The sequence below is a fragment of the Stigmatopora argus genome, chromosome 5, assembly GCF_051989625.1.
Source record: "Stigmatopora argus isolate UIUO_Sarg chromosome 5, RoL_Sarg_1.0, whole genome shotgun sequence".
NCBI classification, from domain to species: Eukaryota; Metazoa; Chordata; class Actinopteri; order Syngnathiformes; family Syngnathidae; genus Stigmatopora; species Stigmatopora argus.
In genome coordinates, this window is record NC_135391.1 from 14,502,501 (window position 1) to 14,526,664 (window position 24,164).

A 24,164-nucleotide genomic window follows, 5' to 3' on the forward strand; every position below is an offset into this window, starting at 1 on the left:
CCGTCAGGGCCTGCTGGCCTAAAAAATATCTGAATCACAGACTGATGTTAATTATATTTTGGCCATGAATACTTATTAAATAATTCCAAATTGTCTGTCAGCTTCCTTACATTGCTTTTCCCCTGGTTGCGCTGCTTCCAGATGTGTATTTTCATATTTAAGCATTTAACCAATCACATTTCAGCCATTATTTGTTGCCAGGGTCAGAAATCTACCTGGAATCCTTCACAATCAGTTCTGCAGGCCCTGAAGCATGAAATAAACGTTTTCGATGACTATACTAGATATGAAAAAATAATTTAGTCGCTGATGTGGTGGTACATTCATCTGACTTTGATTGTGAGCGTGGCAGTGTGTCTGTCTGTGTGTGCCCTGGCGACCAGTTAAGGGTGTTGCCCGAAGTCAGCTCTAGTATAGGCTCTAGCACCCCGTGATGATCTTGACAGGGCTAAAATTATTATTATTATTTTTTTAAAAGATCACATAATTTGCTGCCAGGTAATACCAGTTCAAATGCATTGAGCGTCTATCACCGTCGTTGGCAGCCAATGAGAAAAAGCAACTGTTTTTGACCCTGCAAGTTTAAGATGATGCTAAGCAGGCGGGCTTTGCGAGCCAAGTGGGGTTAGAGCGCGAGATGGGAGGTTTGGTTGGGATTGTGCGTGGAGCCAGGCTAATGTGGAAGCTAAAGCCTACGTAAGGCGGCAGTAATGAAAAACACCAGGGAAGACAATATCAAACGGCTCCTCTACATCCTGCGGTGGAGATTAGCCCGCGGCAAAGGAACCGTCCCCGGCGCAGGCGGGCTTTAGTGCTGCTGATTGAGTCTCTTGACGACTGTGACTGACGCCCTTTCCACGCTGTCTTTCGCAACACGCGCGCTTACAAGTCTGCTTTGTATAGATACTCAAAGAAGAAATGGAAGTTCAGACATTGGACTACTTTTTTGGGGGGGGTCTCTGGTTGCTTTAACCCTTTATACCAAGGGTGTCAGACTCGGGTTGGTTCGCGGGCAGCGTTAACGTCAACTCGATTTCATGTGGGCCGGACCATTTTAGATATAGTTTTTAGATATATTTTTTATAAATGGATTAAAAGAACTGGATTAAAAGCCCCGAATATTCCGATTTTTATAGATCTAAAACTATGTTTATTTGAGCTTTTTTTCTTGTCAAGAGAAAATCATTTATTTAATAATTGGTTGGCATTTCAAAAGGAAACCATTTTTTTAAATTATGTTCCATATTAAAGTGGAAAACAGAAAATATTTTTGTATATTTTTAGATCTTACAAAATGATTTTTGAACTAAAAAACACAAGAAAAAATGGATTAAAAATTGCAATTATTGATTTAAAAGGGGGAAAATAAGGAAATATAATATACATCTATATCTATCATTTTAATTTGATCCTAAAACAGAAAGTCGGCACTCATGATTTACTTTCTCGGGCCACACAAAATGACGCGGCGGGCCAGATTTGGCCCCCAGGCCGCCACTTTGACACCGTGCTTTATAGGGTCCACTCATTGGCTGCCATTGACTGCGCTAGACGTTCAAATCATTGCCACTGGAAGGACTAAATGAACAAAGACTGAGTCGTGCTTATGTTAGCAAACTAATGTTTTAAATAAATAAATAAAAAATAAATAAAATCAGACATAGGCTTGTCATCAATAATCATTGACTAGACAAAAGCCTAATTGTCAATACCCAGCTGCGTATGACGAAATTGGTAGTGCTTCTCCACAAAGTGCGCTTTCCCAGGCAAAAGCCCAACCAAGTGACTGTTTCAGACTCGCTGGCACTCTGCCGTGATGGATACATCGCATCACCTCCCGAGCGCAACCAACTCCCGGTGACTGCGAAAAGATTGCCTCACCGATGCCAACAAAGAATAAAATGGATCACTTACCTCCCACTGTCTTCTTACTTACCTTCAGTCAGCCAGCAGGAGGCACATCACCGCCCAACGTCCTTCATGTTTCCTCGCCCCGAAGTTGTTACACAGAAGGGATTGTGTGTCGTGCTACTGCAAATTCAGAGTCCTGATGGCTGTGGGAAAGAAGCTGTCCTTAAGCCTCTTTGTCCGTACTTTGTGAGACCGGTAGCGCCTGCCAGACACCCAAACACACAAGGTTAGTATTAATCTAATTTTAATACTATACAGATCCGTAAAAATGATACAAGATATAATTTAACCATTCATTTTCTGAACCGCTTTATCCTCACCAGAGTCGTGAGGGTGCTGGAGCCTATCCCAGCTGAGCCTGGGCCAGAGGTGGAGGACACCCTGAATTGGTCGCCAGCCAATCGCAGGGCACAAGGAGACAGACGACCATTCACATTAACCCTCATAATTAAAGGGAAATGTATAGTACTCAATCAGCCTACCATGCATGTCTTTGGAAAGTGGGAGGAAACCGGAGTACCCGGAGAAAACCCACGCAACCCAAGGGAGAACATGCAAACTCCAAACAGGTGGACCGCCTGGATTTGAACCCAGGACCCCAGAGCTGTGAGGCCGACGTGCTAACCACTCAAGACGCCGGGCTATAATTTAACCAGTAAATGATAAATAACTTTGTTTTGAAGTTGTAATTACAGAATCTCTTTAGATATAATACATCAATTATACACACATCCACTACCAAGTACTGAAGGTTTGCCTTTCACAATTGAACTTCATTGGCTTTTATTGACCGTGCTAGACGTCCAATCCATTTTGGACATTTGAACGTTCATTCACCCTTCCTCAATTTTCGTGTCATCTAACTTATTTCATGCATGAAAGAGTTACAGCACAACACTTGGCCATTCATCCATCTCAGTCATTGGCACTGAATAAGCGAACAAATTCAATTTCTAATTGAACCTTTAACAATTTTTTTCTCCATTTCTCTGCTTGAGAAAAAACCATTAACCTCTATGTGTAACATTTCCATTACTATAGCTAATTTAGCATGACTACAACACAACCCGGGGCAGTGTCACTAGGCTGTAATTGTACCTAATGATTGTCAGATAATGTAAACCGCTAGTAGATGTCCCTATGCTCTGCCTAAATGCCACACGATTATGAGCGCCATCCAGGCTTGGGCGGGGCGAGACGAAGATTGCGCGCATGTGTGTGAACAGGCCAGTCATTTTATTTACCCAGCTAGGCGTTGGGGGCGGCCACGGCCCGGCCGGCTAAATGCCATGCAAATGCTGCCGCTGCCGCCGAGCTGCCAATCACGCCGCCGTTGGCATTCACGACGTACCGTCGCAGCATTTAAAGCGCCTGTGATCTTTCGGAAATGAGAAATAACCCCGGTCCGTCCGAGCCGCCCGACCACGTTTAAACAATGCGCCCGACGGGGCCAAAGCGGTGGAGTAAAGACGCCCGTCCGCATTGTGTCACAAGGACGATAAAGACAACACAAAACTGCGTTGGCTTCCTCGCGACGGTCAGCTCGGCCTCATTATGGCGACTGGATTTGTTGGGAATAGACTGGAGTCGTTCCCTGTCGCTAATGCCAGCTCCCTTGAGCCTCCAAACGGCGCTTTATTAAATTTTATGAAAGTCACCGCTTTCCAATTTACGAGGGGTACACAAAAACTGCATTGCACCAGATGACAAAATGCCCGTCACTTTTGTGATTCGATTAATGAATCTTATGGACTACCATTAATTGTGCTACGCATCCAATCCATTTGAACTCATCATTCGATCTCTGCAAGTCCTCCGGTTCAAATGGATTAGACGTCTAGCACCATTATTTGAGCTTTCGCAAACTATTTTAAAAACTCTTAAAATGGCCACTGCAACATTGGCAGCCCGGCGGCGGATGAGTGGTTAGCACGTCGGCCTCGCAGTTCGCTACATGGTCGATTGGTCGCCGGTCTTTTGGTCGCCGATCTTTTGGTCGCCCGGAAGGTAAGTGATAATTACCATTTAAACTGTTGCTCAAATTCCCTAAATACAAACTGTGAATTACTATTTAGTCATACTTAATGCCCTATTAATTATTAGGCTAAAGAAAAGCTCCAGAATTTCCCGGACTTTTATTGTTTTTTGTTGGAGAACTTGTTAGGACCCTGACTGACGTAGCTTCTTAAAGAGACAACGCATGTACAGACGCTCCCCTACTTACGAACGCAATTGGTTCCGAGCGATTGTTCATAAGTTGAATTTGTTTGTAAGTTGATTCAGTGCTATATTTTGTATTATAATTTATGTTTAAGGCTGATATAAGTATATTGAAGGTTTATATAAGTGCATTTGTATGTTTAAGGCTTGTATAAGTAACACGCATTGGTTTGTACTGAAAAAAAAAACATTTAATAAAATGGAGAGAATATGTACAGTACTGTAGAGAGAGAGAGAGAGATTTATGTATTAGAAACTGAAACTTTCAGAAGTCCCTGTGGTCCAGTGGCAAAGACAATGGGTCAGAACTTCAGGTGGACTCGAGTTCAATTCCACTCTTTGCAATTCTCAAATTGTTTATTGAGGTAATGAAAAGGATAGATATAACTTCCAATCACATCATTTCAGAAGTCACTGTGGTCCAGTGGCAAAGACAATGGGTCAGAACTTCAGGTGGACTCAAGTTCAAATCAGGAATGAGTTCAATTCCACTCTTTGCAATTCTCAAATTGTTTATTGAGGTAATGAAAAGGATAGATATAACTTCCAATCACATCATTTCAGAAGTCACTGTGGTTCAGTGGCAAAGACAATGGGTCAGAACTTCAGGTGGACTCAAGTTCAAATCAGGAATGAGTTCAATTCCACTCTTTGCAATTCTCAAATTGTTTATTTAGGTAATGAAAAGGATAAATATAACTTCCAATCATGTATAGGCGGGCCGCCTCGTGGTGTAGAGGGTAAGTCACCTGCCTGCGACGTGGGTGTCGAGGGTTCACGTCCCGGTGTCGCCAGTCAACGACTGTATGGTGTCGGCAGTCGGCCGCAGGCCGACTGTCGAACACCACCAGGAACCCCCCCTCCCAACTGTCTTCCGGTCAGCCGAAGGCTGACCGGAAATATTGTTTTGCTGAAAAAAATGACTAAGTCTTTATTTGAATGAAAAAAGGATTACCCATTTACTGAACTACTAGTGTAGTGATTAGTCAAACGAGAGCGGGATTCGAACCCCATTTCCCACATGGCAGTCAAATCCAGTAACTTGAGGTCTGTCTGACCCATTGTCTTTGCCACTGGACCACAGTGACTTCTGAAATGAGATGATTGGAAGTTATATTTATCATTTTCATCACCTCAATAAACAATTTGAGATTTGCAAAGAGTGGACTTGAACTCACTCCATATTTGAACTTGTATCCAACTTCAATTTCAACCCATTGTTTTTGCCACTGGACCACAGTGTCTTCTGAAATGATGTGATTGGAAGTTATATTTATCCTTTTAATTACCTCAATAAACAATTTGAGAATTGCAAAGAGTGGAATCAAACTCACTTCTGATTTGAACTTGAGTCCACCTGAAGTTCTGACCCATTGTCTTTGCCACTGCACCACAGTAAAGTTGGAAGTTGTATTTATCCTTTTCATTACCTCAATAAACAATTTGAGAATTGCAACGAGTGGAATTGAACTCACTCCTGATTCCCGCCTCATGTTCTGACCCAATGATTTTGCCAGTGGACCACAGCAACAACTAGAAGGTGAAGAATCAGAAGTCAGATTTATTCTCCGACTCTCTTAGCCTTACTTGCTATGTCATTTTTTAAAGAAAAAAAGCCTTACTATACTATGTCGTTTTTTAAGAAAAGAAGCCTTACTATACAATATCGTTTTTTAAGAAAAAAAGGCTTCCTCTACTATGTCGTTTTTCAAGAAAAAAAGCCATGCTATACTATGTCGTTTTTTTAGGAAAAAAAGCCTTACTATACTATGTCGTTTTTTAAAGGAAAAAAGCCATACTATACTATGTCGTTTTTTAGGGGGGAAAGCCTTCCTCTACTATGTCGTTTTTCAAGAAAAAAAGCCATGCTATACTATGTCGTTTTTTAGGGGGGAAAAGCCATACTATACTATGTTGTTTTTTAAGAAAAAAAGCCTTACTATACTATGTTGTTTTTTAAGAAAAAAAGCCATACTATACTATGTTGTTTTTTAAAGGAAAAAAGCCATACTATACTATGTCGTTTTTTAAAGGAAAAAAGCCATACTATACTATGTCGTTTTTTAGGGGGAAAAGCCATACTATACTATGTCGTTTTTTAGGGAAAAAGCCTTCCTCTACTATGTCGTTTTTCAAGAAAAAAAGCCATGCTATACTATGTCGTTTTTTTAGGGGAAAAAAGCCATACTATACTATGTCGTTTTTTTTAGGAAAAAAAGCCTTACTATACTATGTCGTTTTTTAAGAAAAAAAGCTTTACTATACATGGTCTTTTTTAAACAAAAAAGCCTTACCATACATGGTCATTTTTTAAGAAAAAAGCCTTACTATACATGGTCTTTTTTGTAAATAAAAAGCCTTACTATACTATGTCGTTTTTAAAGACAAAAAAGCCTTACTATACTGTGTCGTTTTTAAAGAAAATAAGCCTTACTATACTATGTCATCTTTAAAGAAAAAAGCCTATACTATGTTGTTTTTTAAGAAAAAAGCCTTACTATACTATGTCGTTTTTTACGAAAAAAAGCCTTACAATACTATGTCGTTTTTTTTAAGAAAAAAGCCTTACAATACTATGTCATTTTTAAAGAAAAAAAGCCTTAACGAACGCAATTGGTTCCGAGCGATTGTTCATAAGTTGAATTTGTTTGTAAGTTGATTCAGTGCTATATTTTGTATTATAATTTATGTTTAAGGCCGATATAAGTATATTGAAGGTTTATATAAGTGCATTTGTATGTTTAAGGCTTGTATAAGTAACACGCATTGGTTTGTACTGAAAAAAAAACATTTAATAAAATGGAGAGAATATGTACAGTACTGTAGAGAGAGAGAGAGAGAGAGATATTTATGTATTAGAAACTGGCCAAAAGAAGCGACCTAATGACGATTGCACAGTTTTCTTCTTTTTTTCATCATAAATGATGCGGTAGCACTGTATGGCATCATTCAATTGATTTGCAAACTTTGTGCAACGTTCAATATTTGGGTCCTGCTGCTCGATCTTTCTGTTTATAAATGGTACTGACGGTCGAACGATTCAATGCCCGTGAAACGCTCACCACTCTCACGCGCATCAAGCTTCGTTATTATTGCCACTCGTTTCAAATGAAATGGCTTGCCTCTTCCTTGCAACTCCCTCAATAGAAGCCTTTAGCTTTTTACCAACCATATTCAATATTGGATGCATGAGATATTTAATGATACAAATGAAAAAGGTTCTTTGCACACTGGAGATACATTCACGCACTTCCACATTGCAACGAAGAAGAAGGTAGATGCTGGGTGAGCTAAGCTCTCACAGCGCCAGGCGTCGGTATTAGCGGCGGAAAGAAGTACTACTCCGAAAAAGGCGCGAAATACAAAATTGGACTTGCAATTTGGACTTAAACGCAATTTGCAGACATGTTCGTATGTACCGTTGTTCGTAAGTTGAATGTTCGTAAGTAGGGGAGCGTCTGTACATACAAACTCTTATATACTCACACGTCGGCTCAGTGAAACTGCTCATGGCCATTGTTGGCTTTTATTGATGAGTAGACCGTGTTGTTTTACCTTGTTTTGTCGCTGGTCTTTTGGTTGCCGGTCTTTTGGTCACCCGTTGTCGCGGTCGGGGCGACCAAAAGACCGGCGACCAAAAGACCGGCGACCAAAAGACCGGCGACCAAAAGACGGCGGCCAAAAGACCGGCGACAAAAAGACCGGCGACAAAAAGACCGGCGACCAATCGACCGCACACGCGCAGTTCTGGGGTCTTGGGTTCAAATCCAGGTTAGTCCATCTGTGAGGAGTTTGCATATTCTCCCTGGGCCTGGATGGCTTTCCTTGGATACTTCAGTTTCCTTCCACATTCCAAAGACATGAATGGTAGGCTGATTGGACACTAAATATCCCCTATAAGTGTAAGTGTGGTTGTCTGTCTCCTCATGCCCTGCGATCAGCTGGCCCCCAATTCAGGGTGTTGCCCACCTCGTGCCCGAAAGTCAGTTGGGATAGGCTCCGCCCCCCCGACCCTTGTGAGGATAAAGCCGTTCAGAAAATTAATGCCCAATCATACGACCTAGAGCAGGGGTCACCAACTCCGGTCCATATCTTTATCATCATTTCTTTTTCATCATCTTTATCCTCATCAGGGTCACGAGGGGTGCTGTAACCTATCCCAGCTGACTCCGGGCCAGAGGCGGGGACACCCTGAATCGGTGGCCAGCCAATTGCAAGGCACAAGGAGGCGGACAACCATGCACACTCACCCCCATACCTAGGGGCAATTTAGAGTGTCCAATCAGCCTCCCATGCGTGTTTTTTGGAACATGGGAGGAAACCGGAGTACCCGGGGGAAACCCACGCAGGCCCGGGGAGAACATGCAAACTCCACACAGGTGTACTGACCTGAATTTGAACCTAGGACCCCAGAGCTGTGAGGCCGACATGCTCCAACTCACCTGAATCAAAAATAACCAGGATCGTTATCAGGCTTCTGGAGAGATTGCTGAGAAGTTGATCACTTGATTCAGGTGAGCTTGAGGACGGGGGACATGGAAAACCGACTGATTAGGTGCCCTCGAAGACCGGAGTTGGTGTCTAGAGAGCGTTGTTAAGAGAACATGGTCCGTCAAACTCTACGGAAGAAGAAGAAGAAAATAAACAAAATGGTGAAACAATGTGTATTTAAATCAGACTTGATATACCCTTGGAGTTTATTTGGGCGAGTGCGATTCTTTCTCAACTAGGCACGGCAGATTGATTGTTCCATATATATCCGCTAGAAATATATTACACATATCAATCTGCGAAAGATGCAACGAGACCTTTTTCATGGGAGGAACCTTCAAAAAATATACGGCTGATGTGGTTTCTGACGATAGTTCCTTTTGTCACACTCATCACTGTCCAATCCACATCAAGTATGACATAGAGGTCAAGGGGACACGCGAAGGCATTATTCCCGTTCAGAACGTTTTAGTCACATGCTTTACTTTCTGCCAATTATGAGAATTTGTGTATTTCCCACAAAATTCAGAAAGGAACAAGAACTGCTATGAACTCCATCATTGTATACAACAAGATAGTTGCTTCCTGGTTATATCTGTGGATCCCACTTTTATTCCTGATTGGCTCGGTTATCAAATGGCCATGTAGTAGTTAGACGCTTGAAGTTGTCAAGACAGCAATTTACAGTTGTACCCCTACTTGCAAAATCAATTGGCTCCAGACCTTTTTTCCTAATTTGGATCTAAAAAAACAAACAAACACCTAAACCCTTTAAAAATGATCTTCTGCTTCAATAGCGTAGCGATGCTAGTAGGTGGGTTACGGCCAGCCGTATTGCCTACCAATATCAGCCAACCGCACTCCACTTTCTTACCTTCAATTTTTTGATGAATAGCAGGGCCCGCTTATTCATTTCACTGGTACCAATAATTTTAAATAAGGCACTCCGTGACGACCAACGGTGGACAAAAGAGAGTTGTTGCTGTGGGAGGCTCCAAGTGGAAGTAAAGCAGGCTCCTATGTTACCGGGAGAATTTCAAAATAAAATAACGGATAAAGGAAATGCATTTACGTTTTGGGGGATTTTTAAACTTGGATCTTGTTATCGTATCTGGGCACGGTCATTTGCATATCAAAGGGTTTCATAACCTAGAGGCATTTCTAAGTAGAGGTACGACGTATGATGAATCAATGATTCAGGGAGGCTTGTCTGTTTCCTTCCAGAAGCCGAATAAAAACAACCAGATTCCAATAGATTAGAAAGTGTGGACGTACAGTTAGATATTGCCTAAATAAACAAGCACACATACAAGTGCACTAAACTGAGATGAAGCTAACAGCAGTGTTTTAACCAGATAGCTATGTTGCCTAACTTGCTTTGGTAAAGGCAAGAGCAATCATAAAACTCATCTCATTTTCCAAACCTCTTTATCCCCATTAGGATCGCGGGGGGTGCTGGAGGCGATCCCAGATGTCTCCAGGCCAGAGGCGGGGGACACTGAATCGGTGGCCAGCCAATCGCAGTGCACGAGGAGAAGGACAACCATGCACACTCACACCAATACCTAGAGGCAATTTAGAGTGTCCAATCAGCCAACCATGCATGTTTTTGGAATGTGGGAGGAAACCGGAGTACCCGGAGGAAACCCACGCAGGCCCGGGGAGAACATGCAAACTCCACACAGGTGGACCGACCTGGACTTGAACCAAGGACCCCGGAGGTGTGAGGCCGACACGCTAACCACTCACCCCACCAATCATAAAACTAGATATTAAAATAGCCGTTTTGTGAATAGACACCCAACATCGGAGTAACTCTGTGAACTACTACACCATCAGGTGGCTGCACTAATAATACTCCATTCTAAATTTTAGCTCATGATGACGACAACTATCAAACTGTGTTGGAATCCCAAATTGTCATCTTATGAATAGAGATGAGTGACAGTGCTAGGACAAATTGAGTTTGCACCTACAGCTAAATGAAACGAGTGAAGGGACTCTTTTGGGGCGAGATTAATTGCCGTCGGGCGGTTCACATGTCCGTGCGTGCACGCCGCTGTCGGTTTGCCAACGTCAATACTTGAGTGAATATTTAATGTGCGTGTTTATCTGTGTGTGTCTGTCGGCGTGTGATAACAGAATGTCAGCAAAGACGGTGAAGTTAATGAGCTGCTTTGCTTTTTTTGGCCTACAGGAGATGAATGAACAAGTTGCACACAGGCTAATGACTGGATAATGACTCACTGGCTGCCATTGACCGTCATATATGTCCAATTCTTTTGGCACTGTTGAAATGTCACTATTGACTATGCCTAGAGTCGATTATGATATTGCCAATTCCATTGATGAATCGAATAATTGGGTTGTTTGCGATTATTGTAGTTTTTTAAGTTCTCTTCAATGATTGAAGAAAACCAAATAAACGCAAATAACGATTAATTTCGCATTACGGTCATTATTTCTTTTCTTTGATAATTTGATTATGATTTACTGATCACGTATAAATTGTCGGCCGGTGATTTGATTTGATTTATTTAATAAGGGACAGCACGTTAATGAACATATTTCTATTCATGGTAATTTACATACATATATAAATATGTATGATTGTAGCCGATGTTCATTGTCCTTATTGATCTTAAAACTGTGGTCGTGCCAATCAATCCGAGTTCGTGAAATTGCCACGTGGGCAAAAATGTAGAGGGATTCTTTTTTTCCCCAAGTGTCAGTGGCAGCGCGATGACATCACAACACTCCACATCGACAGTTCTCTGCTGCTAATTGACGCCACGCTAATTGTTGCTGTGTGATTTCGATAAATACTTGGACAAGTGAAGTGCTCTAATTATCCCAAGCGTGTTTGCTCTAGCGCTTCACTTGAGACGGGCTAATTAGGAGCCATTTCCCTACTCCCCGCTCATTAATAACACACGAGCAATTAAAAAGAGCCGTGGCGGAACAGGGCACTAACAAGATTAGCCGCATGGAGCGATGGGTTCATTACAGAGACTGACGTGCATGCATGCAAAAGTACTGTAAGTCAGTGCTTAGAAGAAAATTGCCTTCTCGCGAGTGATCTGTTTAGATCATCGAAAATCGTGATGACTAGATTAAAGTGGAGATGAGACGAATGCCAGGTGTGATTGTGCCGTAATATGTCATCAGCGGACATAAATTTAGGTGCGCCCGCAGAACAATTTGCCGTATCAGTCGCATCAACGATGACGCCGCCACAAAGATAATGCTCAGTTTTGATTGATATTGTCACAAAAGTGTGCACTTTAAGGGACGAACAGCATTATTGGAAAATGACTTTTTAATGGTGAAGTAGTTGACTTGGAAAATGTATTCCACTTTTTGCATGGCAACGCGCTCTTAGCATAACATAAACAAATGTAAATGAACTTGGATTACGATGCAGACACACAAGAATAAGTTTAATCTAACCTTATACAAAACTTAATTCTAATTTTGTTTTAAATGTTTATACCTTTCTTCTCCCGGGTTGGCTCAACTTGCCCCGCCTCCACCCTGACTTTCAGATGCAGGTAAGGTTGTTTGCTTTTGTCTTCCCTTCAAAATATTCCGAAAATGATGCACACAAATGTCCTCACAATAGCATAACGCACGACCACTTGCCAATGAGAAGTAGTATATACTCCTCTCGTAATAGCGATCGCTCCGCCATTCGCAATGACTATTGGGGAAAAAAACACTGAAAAAATGCAACGCTCCGCCCAGTGCTCGTAGAGACATTACACGAGGGAGTTGCGACCAGAGAGACATTACACGAGGGAGTTGCAGGGAGAAAGACAGTGCCCATGATGTTCTTATGAGCAGCCTCTCGCGTCTGCTGTATGCTCGTATATCAAAATTTGTCTCGTATCTCAAGATAAATATTTGCCCGAAATTTTACCCGTATCTCAAATTGCTCGTATGTCGGGGCACTCGTATGTCGAGGTACTACTGTAGTTCACATTAACGTGAAATAGTGAAAATAGTGAAATAGAATAGAAAATCTAACGATTGAATATTGACAACAGCTTGCTTTAACCTTTTGACGTCTGAATTTACAGCAAACAAAGATATACATAAAAAAGCATTGGGGAAGAAACAAGGGCATGAGAATAACAACATATATTTGTGTACATACGCATATATATATATATATATATATATATATATATATATATATATATATATATATATATATATATATATCTTAAGACAGTGTTACTTCTATTTTTGAAATGAATTCACAGACAAACTGTATATAAAATCAGCTCCAGTGTTTCCTCTAAGCTGTGCGCATGCGCAATTGCGCACTACTCTCGTCTTCTCTGCGCAGCAGCAATCATATGGCGCGCAGTAAAAAAAAAAAAAAACCTTTTTTTTTTTTTTTTTACCCCTTTCCCCATGATGGCGCCGTTTAAGCGGCAGCCAGTGGCAGTAGCTCTGTCCACTTATGTTTTTCGTGTTTTACAGCATGTTTTACATGAAAAATTAGAGGGAACATTGACATGCACCTGCTTGTGGCAGGTGTGATACTGGTGTGCCCATAGCGAGCAATGATGATGTCGTGACCGGATGATTCGCCTAAAGACGTTTCGCCGACGGACGTTTGACAGACGGACAGGTCGCCGAATGGACGTTCCGCCGAACATTCATTCGGCGACCTGCCCATCTGTCAAACGTCCGTCGGCGAAACGTCTTTAGGCGAATCATCCGAGTACCGATGATGTCGCTCACACTGGTACTCGGTGCGCTCATGGAGGTTGACTTTCTGCTCAGACCAACGAAAAATTAGAGGGAACATTGATCAGCTCCCAATCGTATATATAAAATCGTAATATACAGGGTGAGATTGAATGTTTGGAAGGGCGGACGGTGCAAGTTTACTGCCTCGCTTCTGTCAGACTGCCCCAGGGCAGATGTGGTAAGAAAAGTAGCTTGCTGCCATCTAGTGTGGAGACAAACAATATTGTAATGTAAAGCACCTCTGAGTGCCCTGAAAAGCACTATATAAATCCAATGCATTATTAGTAGTAGTAGTGGTCGTTGTAAAACTAATCACCCACCTAACGCGACATGTCAGCCATATGTAACCCAAAACATGTAATAACAGTAATAGCTAGAAAATATACGTACATTTTTCGATGGCATCACTCCCATTGACGGCAATCAATCCATTTGCACTGGTAGAGTTTTCCAGTTAAAATGGAGTGCGATTAATGAAGTGATCATTTTTTCACAAATCAGAGAAAAAAATCAATCCCCCGCTAATTCCCTTTAAAGAAACCATTAATTGAAACATTTTTTGTTCTCAATGCTTCCTAATTGTACTCCAATTGAAGAGGACGTTAAATTAACGGTCCAGACTCTCCCATTTGAGCTGCCCCAATAGCCACAAGGTACTTAGTTGACTCATACCTCAACCCAAGAGAATTCTGCCACACGGAGGAACAAAAATTAGCGAGCGTCACCGAACCCGCGTAACCACCGGAGAGCCGCGAACGCATATGCAAACAGAGACAGCGCAATAACTTGATTTATGAAGTTATATCCACTGTTGCATTTAAATGCAGAAAGCAAGAGAAACAATAATGGCCCTGACACGATAAAACAGCGTCAAGAAGGGGATATGAAACACACTGCACCCCCCTTGCAATAACATTACACGGCATCAGCCCTCAGAAGGCCCGCCAGCGGGAGTCCCCAGTATAATAAAATCAGATTAAAGGACAATCATATTTATTTCCAGTATATACAATATATCAAGCTCGCTCCGCAGCTCTTACTGTGAAATGGCGAGTTTCTGTGTACTCTTTTTCTTCTAAGTTGACGTTAGGCTGCGTTTAATGAGCTTCAGGTGGCAAGGAGTCAGCCACCATGTCTTGGCGAGGCTTATTGATTTATTGTTTCCTGACAATTTTTTTTTTGTACTCCCGACTTTCTTATTGCTTCGTTGTCACCGACGCTGTTGTCATTTCCGAATTATTCCAGGTGAATAAAAGTGTCGGCGGGGCGAGTGGCGGTTCAGGCAGATAAAATATTAGAAAAATAAAACGTCTCGGGATGCGTCGTGTGAATTCTGAAACCTGGTAGGAAATATTGGAAGAGGAAAAAAAACGGAACATGCTGATTCATATAGAAATTGATATCGTCAATAGCAGCCGATGAGTTAAAATGTTGCACTCATCCTGCCCTGTTATGACAAAGTCTTTCTATTACGTTTGGGAAAGGCCTTTTTTTCCACGAAATATTTCAAATTTAAGCTCACTTTTTTTTTAAAATAATGTATATAGTCTTTTACCAACCAATTAGGGGCAGCCCGGCAGATGAGTGGTTAGCGCGTCGGTCTCACAGTGGGAGAGCTGGGTTCAAATCCAGGTCGATCCACCTGTATGGAGTTTGCATGTTCTCCCGGGCCTGTGTGGGTTTACTCAGGGTACTCTGGATTCCTCCCACATTCCACAGACATGCATGGTAGGCTAATCTGACACTCTAAATTGCCCCTAGCGTGGATGGTTGTTTGTCTCCTTATGTAAAAGAGTATAGCAAGTCTTGTGCGCATATGAGCCATACCCTTAATTCAGTCATCTTTTTTTAGTTACAAATACGGCTTATATGCCAGAAAATACAGTACTCTTTTGTCCTGCACATTCCACACTTATCTTGGGACTCATTCATAATTCTTTCTTGTTAGCCCTGGTTGGGGCAGCCCGGCGGATGAGTGGTTAGCGCGTTGGCCTCACAGTTCTGGAGACTTGGGTTCAAATCCAGGTCAGTCCAACTGTGTGGAGTTTGCATGTTCTCCCCTGTGTGGGTTGTTTGTCTCCTTGTGTCCTCCGATTGGCTGGCCACCAATTCGGGGTGTTCCCCGCCTCTGGCCCAAAGTCAGCTGGGATAGGCTCCAGCACCCCCCGTGACCCTAGTGAGGATAACGTGGTTCAGAAAATGAGATGAGAAGAGAGACCAACTAATATTTAAGTTGTAGTTAGTTAACACATAATTTATGCTCCTATTACTATAAAATTGTGTTCACTGGGAATTGGCAACTCAAATGCTAACCATGCGATCATAATGCTAATCACCAACTAATGTAAAAACGTTTTACACAACACAGCATTTATACAACAGTAAGTACATAGGGGGGCAAACTGCAGGAAGGCTACCTTTGATCTCACAGTTGAGATCAAAGGTTCAATATCCGGTGGGTTGCATGTTCGCCCCGGGCCTGTGTGGGTTTTCTGGGGAACTCTGGTTTCCTCCCACATCCCAAAAACATGCATGGTAGGCTGATTGAGTACTATACATTTCCCTTTAATTATGAGTGTTAGTGTGAATGGTCGTCAGTCTCCTTGTGCCTATAGTTGACTGGGATGGGTTCCAGCACCCCCTGCCACCCTTGTGAGGATAAACAATACAGAAAATGAATGAAATGCATGAGGTTTGTCTTTGACAATTGACCATCATTGCCTGCCGTTGATGGCGCTAGATGTCCAATCCGTTCTGACTGGGAGTCAAAATGGATTGAATGCCTAGCTGGATGATTTTGAGTCCCAGTCAACATGAATTAGACGTCTAGCGCCGTCAGTGGCATTGAAATATGATGTGGATTGTCGTCATTGGGAGCTAATGAGTTAACAAAGCACCATCTCCTCATTGTTCTGCTTGTGCACTCATACTGAACTAAACACTCTCCACACCATAGAGCAGCATTTCCAAACTCTGACTGGGCAAGGCAGGTGTGTGCGTTTGTGTGTTTACATGGCTAGGCTAAGTAGAATGTCATACTATAAATCAGGCTGTCCATCCCCCTACTACATTACTCTCCCATCACGCGTCCTCGCTCAGTATTTATATATTACCGCTTTACTTCCTTCGTCACGCACTCTCTCTGCTTAATGTCCTGTAATTCTCTCTTTAAAGCTCATCACTGTCTTCTGCAGATCACACTTGATTAGAGATATTCTTGCGGTTATGATGCTTTTTTATATACAAATATGTATTAGCTACACCTAGCTCAGTTTTGACTTGTTTTTTTTCCATGTATTCAAGGCATATTCAGAGCCGACACGCTTCCTGATCTGCTTGTCCAGCTGAATGGTGGCTGATTGAGACACATTGCCTGCCTCTGCGAGCTGATCTTGTTGCCATTGATTACCTATCAGGGTTTTTGATTGCATCCAGGAAGTAATTCTTTTAAATAGGCCCTAATGGCCTCCAATCTGGGTTGATGACGCCCTCCGAGAGTCCGATTGCGGGTCCATTTAGGCCCTTTCAGACCCGATGGTGGACATTGTGAGAGCCTGGCTCATTGCTCACTCTGCACTTTTGTTACCTGCATCATGGGGTCTCCTTATAAAGGAAGGATTACCATTTTACGTGCGTGTTTGCATAAGATATGTTACATTGACTTTACTAGGACCGCCACGGATTATTATCATAGTCAATTATCTACGATTATTTTTGCAAATAATGAACTAATCGGTTCATGTATAAATCATGTTATATATTTACTGTTACAATACTTTGCGATTAACATTCTCGAAATGTACATTGGAACCAAATACTTTGTGCCGAGTTAAGTTGGACTATAAATATCATGTACAGTAACTGTATCATTTATTTTCCTGTGCATAAGATGTTTGCTAGCATCTTTTGTTGAATTACTAAAATCGTCATCTGCTTTCAAAATAAGTATTCATTCTTTTCCCTCTATGATAATTGAAAACAAAAAACTTGATTTTTTTAAAAATTAAAATAGTATACATGAAAACCAAATACTGAGGTTTTGTTATTTCAAACATATGCTATAAAGATAAATATTTGACAATGAATATTCTTTAACCATTTAATCTCATTAGGTCAATAGGTGTTGTAAATATCAATTACAAAATTAATATCAGTTGAAAAAAATGTGCTTCCAGTTCAAAATCCAGATCATCTACGTGACGTACGAAGCACGAGAGATGAAACGAGCAATAATCCTGCTTTTAACTGGACGCGACGTTTCCATCATACACAGAGAGAAGAAAAAAAAACGACATGAAAGAAGCGCTATGACAAATCTGCTGAAGATAAGAGAGAGCAGGCTCGGGAAGCGGGGGGCCGGTATATCATCACAATGTCGGCCCATGTTATTATAGTCTGAGTTGGACAACGACAAAGGGTGGGAGAGGTTGTGGGGGTGAAGCAGACAGGAAGAGGGCTCGACGTCTAATCCTCCAATTTTCTTACATTACTTACCCCCTCCTCCATCTCTTTATGCTCACCTCCACCAATGAATAAAACTAGCGATAGCGACTGCTTCTTTTTGACATTAAGGAGAAAATGTGCGCTAGACTATTTTTTGATCATGTACTACTACTACTTATATTGTACTATACGCTTGCCACAGTTGTTAATACAGACGCTCCCCTACTTACGAACATACGACTTACGAACAACGGTACATACGAACATGTCTGCAAATTGCGTTTATGTCGAAAAATGTTCTTCAGTTCGATTTCGTATTTTTTCCCTGTAGTACTTCTTTCCGGCGCTAATACCGACGCCTGGCGCTGTGAGAGCTCAGCTCACCCAGCATCTACCTTCTTCTGCCCACTTCGTTGCAATGCGGAAGTGCCATTATTGAATATGGTTGGTAAAAAGCGAAAGGCTTCTATTGAGGGAGATGCAAGGAAGAGGCAAGCCATTTCATTTGAAATGAGTGGCAATAATAACGAAGCTTGATGCGCGTTGCACGGGCATACAACTTGAATCGTTCGACCGTCAGTACCATTTATAAACATAAAGATCGAGCAGCAGGACCCAAATATTGAACGTTGCACAAAGTTTGCAAATCAATTGAATGATGCCATACAGTGCTACCGCATCATTTATGATGAAAAAAAAGAAAACTGCAATCGTCATTAGATAGCTTCTTTCGGTCAGTTTCTAGTAAATCTCTCTCTCTCTAATGTATGTATACAGTACTATATGTATTCTCTCCATTTTATTAAATGTTTTTTCAGTACAAACCAATGCGTGTTACTTATACAAGCCTTAAACATACAAATGCACTTATATAAACCTTCAATATACTTATATAGGCCTTAAACATAAATTATAATACAAAATATAGCACTGAATCAACTTACAAACAAATTCAACTTATGAACAATCGCTCGGAACCTAACTCGTTCGTAAGTAGGGGAGCGTCTGTACTGTATATACCTGTATATCTATCTCTAACCATTTCATAGCAGTGGACACAGCACTATTTAAAAAGTCTCATCTCTCATCTCATTTTCTGAACCGCTTTATCCTCATTAGGGTCGCGGGGGGTGCTGGAGCCTATCCCAGCTGATTTCTGGCCAGAGGCTGGGGACACCCGGAATTGGAGCCCAGCCAATCGCAGGGCACAAGGAGACAAACAACCATTCATGCTCACAATCATACCTATGGGCAATTTAGAGTGACCAATCAGCCTACCATGCGTGTCTGGAGTTCCCAGAGAAAACTCACGCAGGCCCGGGGAGAACATGCAAACTCCACACAGGTGGACCGATCTGGATTGGACAACTAATGCTGTCAATGGCATTTGATCTCTTAAATGACTGCCCTACTATGGGTTAAACATACACTTATGTCAATAGATGCTAGACTCGCAATGCGAGAAGCTCTTCGACGATCAATGACTTCCTGCCGATAAAGAGAAATCAGATGACGGTATATTAAATTAGTTCGATATCATTTTACATCCTCGTTGATGGATCACAGCCTTTCGCATGCACTTGTTTACTTGCAACACTAGCTTTCTTGAGAATAATTTCGGAATTTTACATTTCATCATTCACCGCCAGCCTCTCCGAGTCAAAATGGATCGGACGTCTAGCGCCGTAAAAGAAACTTTTCTGCTCTTGAAAAGTAACAGGTAAAGAACAATCGTTAACTTAATCTCATTTCATCTCATTTTCTGAACTGCTTTATTCTCATTAGGGTCACGGGGGGTGCTGGAGCCTATCCCAGCTGACTCTGGGCTGGAAGTGGGGGACACCCTGAATCGGTGCCAATTCATAGCTAAATATTTTTTATTGTCAGAACATGTTTGAAATAACAAAACAAAAAAGAAAACAGCAATGTTTGGTTTTAAGGCATTTGAATTTTTTTATATAACATTTGTTTATTCATTCATTTTCTGTACCACTTATCCTCACAAAGGTTGCAGGGGTGCTGGAGCCTATCCCAGCTCACTTCGGGCACCCTGAATTGGTGGCCAGCCAATCGCAGGGCACAAGGAGACCAACAACCAATCACGCTCACACTCATATCTAGGAGTAATTTAGTGTTCAACCACCATACATGCATGTTTTTGGAATGTAGGAGGAAAGAAAAAAACGTATAAATTCAGCAGGGCACATATTTATTCCCATAGGGCGCAATTAAAAGTCTAAAAATGTTCCCCAAAGTGGACATAGTGCCCAATCAGTTGGTATGTATTTCGTATGCGCTAAATTCAAGATTCAGTAGATGTCGCTGTATGACGCTGACAGCTTGACTGTCTGGGTACATTGCTTGCTGACGTGCTATTTTTATATAGGGAGAAGGCAGACGTGTGAAAGGGGAATGCGCATATCAGGCTTAAAGCATGACAATATTAGCAGTCGACGATGACGTTTTCATCTGCTGCCAGTGACCGAGACGATCTGGATTAGAGGAGAAATGGGGAAAAAGGAGATTGATTTGACAAAAAAAACGTACTACTTAAAAAAACTGTACAAAAGTCGTTATACGGCGTACACAATATGAAATAATTTTAAAAAATGTATAAAATACGTGAAAAACTTATAAGTTGACAGGTATGGAAAGTGAATAAATTTATTTCGAAAAGTTGGAACATAGTAAATATTCTTATTTTTTTAAATTATATACAGGGGACAAGAGTAAATATATATCTTGTGATTTCTGGAGTTCACAATCAAACAGATAATTATCTTTTTGTAATGGCTCAAGATTAGATACTAGCACTACATCTTTTTACACGGAGCAAAACAATGATACAGTTAATGTACTCATTATTTGTTGTCAGCTAAAACAACAATACCAGTATAATGTAACAGTAAATGAGCTGATTTCTATATGAACCGAACCATTCGCTGCCAGCCGCTCCTAGTCCAAACGAATTGGACGTCGAAGGAACGAGAAGAGAATAAATGTAGTTCATTTTTTCGCTGGATAAAAAGCATTGTCCTTTCTCTCCGGCCCGCTTGACAGGATTGCGTTCCAGTCGGCTCTCATTGGGCGAGAACCCTGACTGAGCCGGACTAATTTGCCATGCTAATGAGATGGCACCAGCAAACACAGACAGCTGGAGACCAGAGTAAACGATCCCGTCATCGGTCGAGAACACAAACACGGCTAACCGCTAATTAGCTCGCCTCCGCTCGTCTGGGTGACATTTTTGCGGGAATCCGAGAACAGAGGGATGGCGGGTGAAATGAGAGGGAGACAAAGTCTGCTTCTATTTTTTTTCCCGTTGTCCGTGTGGGTAAGTGCGGCGACGAGCCGTAGGAAGAAGGCGGCAAAATATGCTAAGCAGACAATCAAGGTGTACCCCCTGGTGTTAAACAGCCAATCATGGAGGCCCCAGCGTGTGTCACAGGCCGGCGGGAGGCAGAATTAGTCCTGGTTAGTGGCCAGGGTCCTGCCGAGTCCCTGATTAGGCCTTTAGATGGAAGAAGAGACGAGACGGGAAAAGTCTGCCCGACTCAGTGAGGTCACCCACACAAAGGACAGCAGAAAATGTAAAGGCAGGAAGTTATTTAACTCTTCCATTCAAGCGAACGGATGTAGTTGGGCATTATTTGCCCTTGTTATATACTCAAAATCTATTTTCTACCCAGCCTGTGGCCCTTTGGACTTTGCTCATACTGATCATGTATTTCTATTGTACTATCACTCAAGTCACGTATGTATTCGTATGTATTCAAACCACGTATGTAAGCCGCACCCGTAAAATTGCCTTAAAATCATTGAATTTTACAATTTCTCACGTATAAGCCGCCCCCTGATGAACAATTTTCACCTCCGTAATCATGGTTTTAAATAGGGAGTACAAATGTGTTACTTTGAAGGGAAAATCTTAAGAAAAATCATTGCACGTGGTATTTCTTAGATATTGTATGAATCAAAAGCACATTATTAGGGTTAATATCATGCGGAATTAATTCATCCTAGCGCGTCTGCCTCACAGCTCTGGGGTCCTGGGTTCAAATCCAGGTTACGTCCACCTGTGTGGAGTTTGCATGTTCTCCCCGGGCCTGAGTGGGTTTTCCCCTGGGCACTCCAGTTTCCTCCCACATTCCAAAAACATGCATGGTAGGCTGATTGGACACTAAATTGCCCCTAGGTATGGGTGAGTGTGCATGGTTGTCCGTCTCTTTGTGCCCTGCGATCGGCCGGCCACCGATTCAGGGTGTCCCCCGCCCCTCCCCAGAGTCAGCTGGGATAGGCTCCAGCACCCTCCGTGACCCTAATGAGGATAAAGCGGTTCAGAAAATTAGATGAGATGAGATTAATTCATCCAGTAATGGTTGTTTTCTTACTGCAAAACAGAAAATAACCAACAAATAGTAAATGTTACTTAGTAAATGTTACTCATCTACTGGTGAAAGAGTATAGAGAGACTTGAAAAAAAAATCTTTTGAAAAATGGGTTAGAGGAGAAATGAAAATTTCAGTTACACGCATAGCAAGCAAACATTTGTATACAATTATTTACAGAAGAAGTTCAAATCAATTCAAATCAATCAAGCAAAATGTACAGATATGATATGGGAAGCAATTCAGCAGTTCAATTCAATCAAGCCAAAGCATCAGCATGATACCAAAACAAAGTAGCACACAATATCAGTTTGAGGAATATATAGAAATAGAATTCTCTTTCATGGGGATGCTTAAAAATGGAAGAAGAAAAAAAAAGTGAATATTCTGGAGAGAGCTAAGGTTAAAATGAAGTTTACTCACCAAAAATATCAAGACAGCAGCCCCCACACAATCAGCCTAACCCCATTGGAAACAATAACCACCAACACGAATTAGCCAAATTAACCAAGCAGCAGCAACACTTTAAATGCCCATTTACAATGATTTGATAGTGTAACAACAACCATCAAATCGCACCCAGAACTCTGCATCCATGCCCTGTTAACAAAGCACACGAGGCCCAAAGACAGCTATACGTACCTCGAAACACAAACAAGGGCCGCCACGTGGTGTAGGAGTTCACTCGCCTGACTTCGGTGCGGGCTCAATTCCCGCTGGTGGCGGTATGATTGGTCGTTTGTCTCTCTGTGTGCCTTACGACTGACTGGCGACCAGTCTCGGCGGTAGTCTACCTTTCCCCCGAAGACAGCTGGGTTAGGCTCCAGCAAACCCCGCAATCCTTTCGAGGATGGGCGGTATGGAAGATGAATGAATGAAATACAAACAAATCAGGGCCAATCAAGGCTACACATGAAACCCACACGAGAGAACGTGAGACGTAGTAAACATGGAAAGAAAACAGTTTTGCCACACCTGGAAACTCGCCGACCCATCAGCCACGCGGTGCGTTTACAACATCATGTAAAAACAACGATCCATACATCAACTCTGCTTTCAGCTTTAACAAAAACAAAGCTTGAGTTTACACACTTAGAGAAGGTGAACAAATTCAATCACTCGTCTACGAGGATCCGATGGCCATTTCTGGCCACCATAAAAAATCAACCATCTACGGGGCACGGTTTGGATAAACGTAGCCGGAGAAACCGAAAAACAACATCCCACCCACCCACATACATTTTGACATTCTGACACCTTTTGTGCAAAGATGAAATATTGCAGTGTTTCCTTTTTTTGCTTTGGCGCACTTTATGCATTAATGATGTTTATCCTCTTAATTAACTTATTTTTTTATTTACATTGGTTTTAAAAAAAACTATTTATTTTTCAATGCTTATTTTTTTTCCATTATCTCCTCATCTCATTTTCTGAACCGCTTTATCTTCACTTCATGCTCACACTCATGCCTAGGGCCAATTTAGAGTGATCAATCAGCCAATGATGCATGTGTTTGTAATGTGGGAGGAAATCGGAGTACCCGGAGAAAACCCACGCACGCCCGGGAGAACATGCAAACTCCACACAGGTGGACCGACCTGGATTTGAACCCAGGTTCCCCACTGTGAGACAGAGGCGCTAACCACTCACCCGCGAGCCCCCCTTTTTTCATTATCAATTATTATTATTGTTAATTCTATTGTACTCATTTACTATCAATTGTTTTAAATAACACAAGTTTATTGGTTTGTTTATTTCATTATATTTGTTGCTTTACATTTTCATATCTAAAAATGTATTTTATTTATTAATTTGTTAATTCTTAAAAATTAATTGATTCACATTAAGTACAATTTAATTAATTATTATCTTAATTTATTTATTTTTTGCTATGTCTTATGAGTGAAACTGTGCACTGTACTGACATTAACTCTGCATTTTGACACACAA

The 24,164-nt window shown here is 41.7% G+C and overlaps 1 long non-coding RNA gene across 1 annotated transcript; it reads right to left on the reverse strand.

The window, feature by feature from the left end:
- Positions 1–1,714: 1,714 nt before the first annotated feature.
- LOC144073896 (uncharacterized) lies at positions 1,715–23,142 on the reverse strand. The gene is made up of 3 exons (XR_013300181.1): positions 22,857–23,142; positions 8,574–8,750; positions 1,715–2,113 (listed from the first exon to the last, which is right to left on the reverse strand). It is a non-coding gene; the product is annotated as an uncharacterized LOC144073896 (long non-coding RNA).
- Between the last annotated feature and the right edge of the window lie 1,022 nt (positions 23,143–24,164).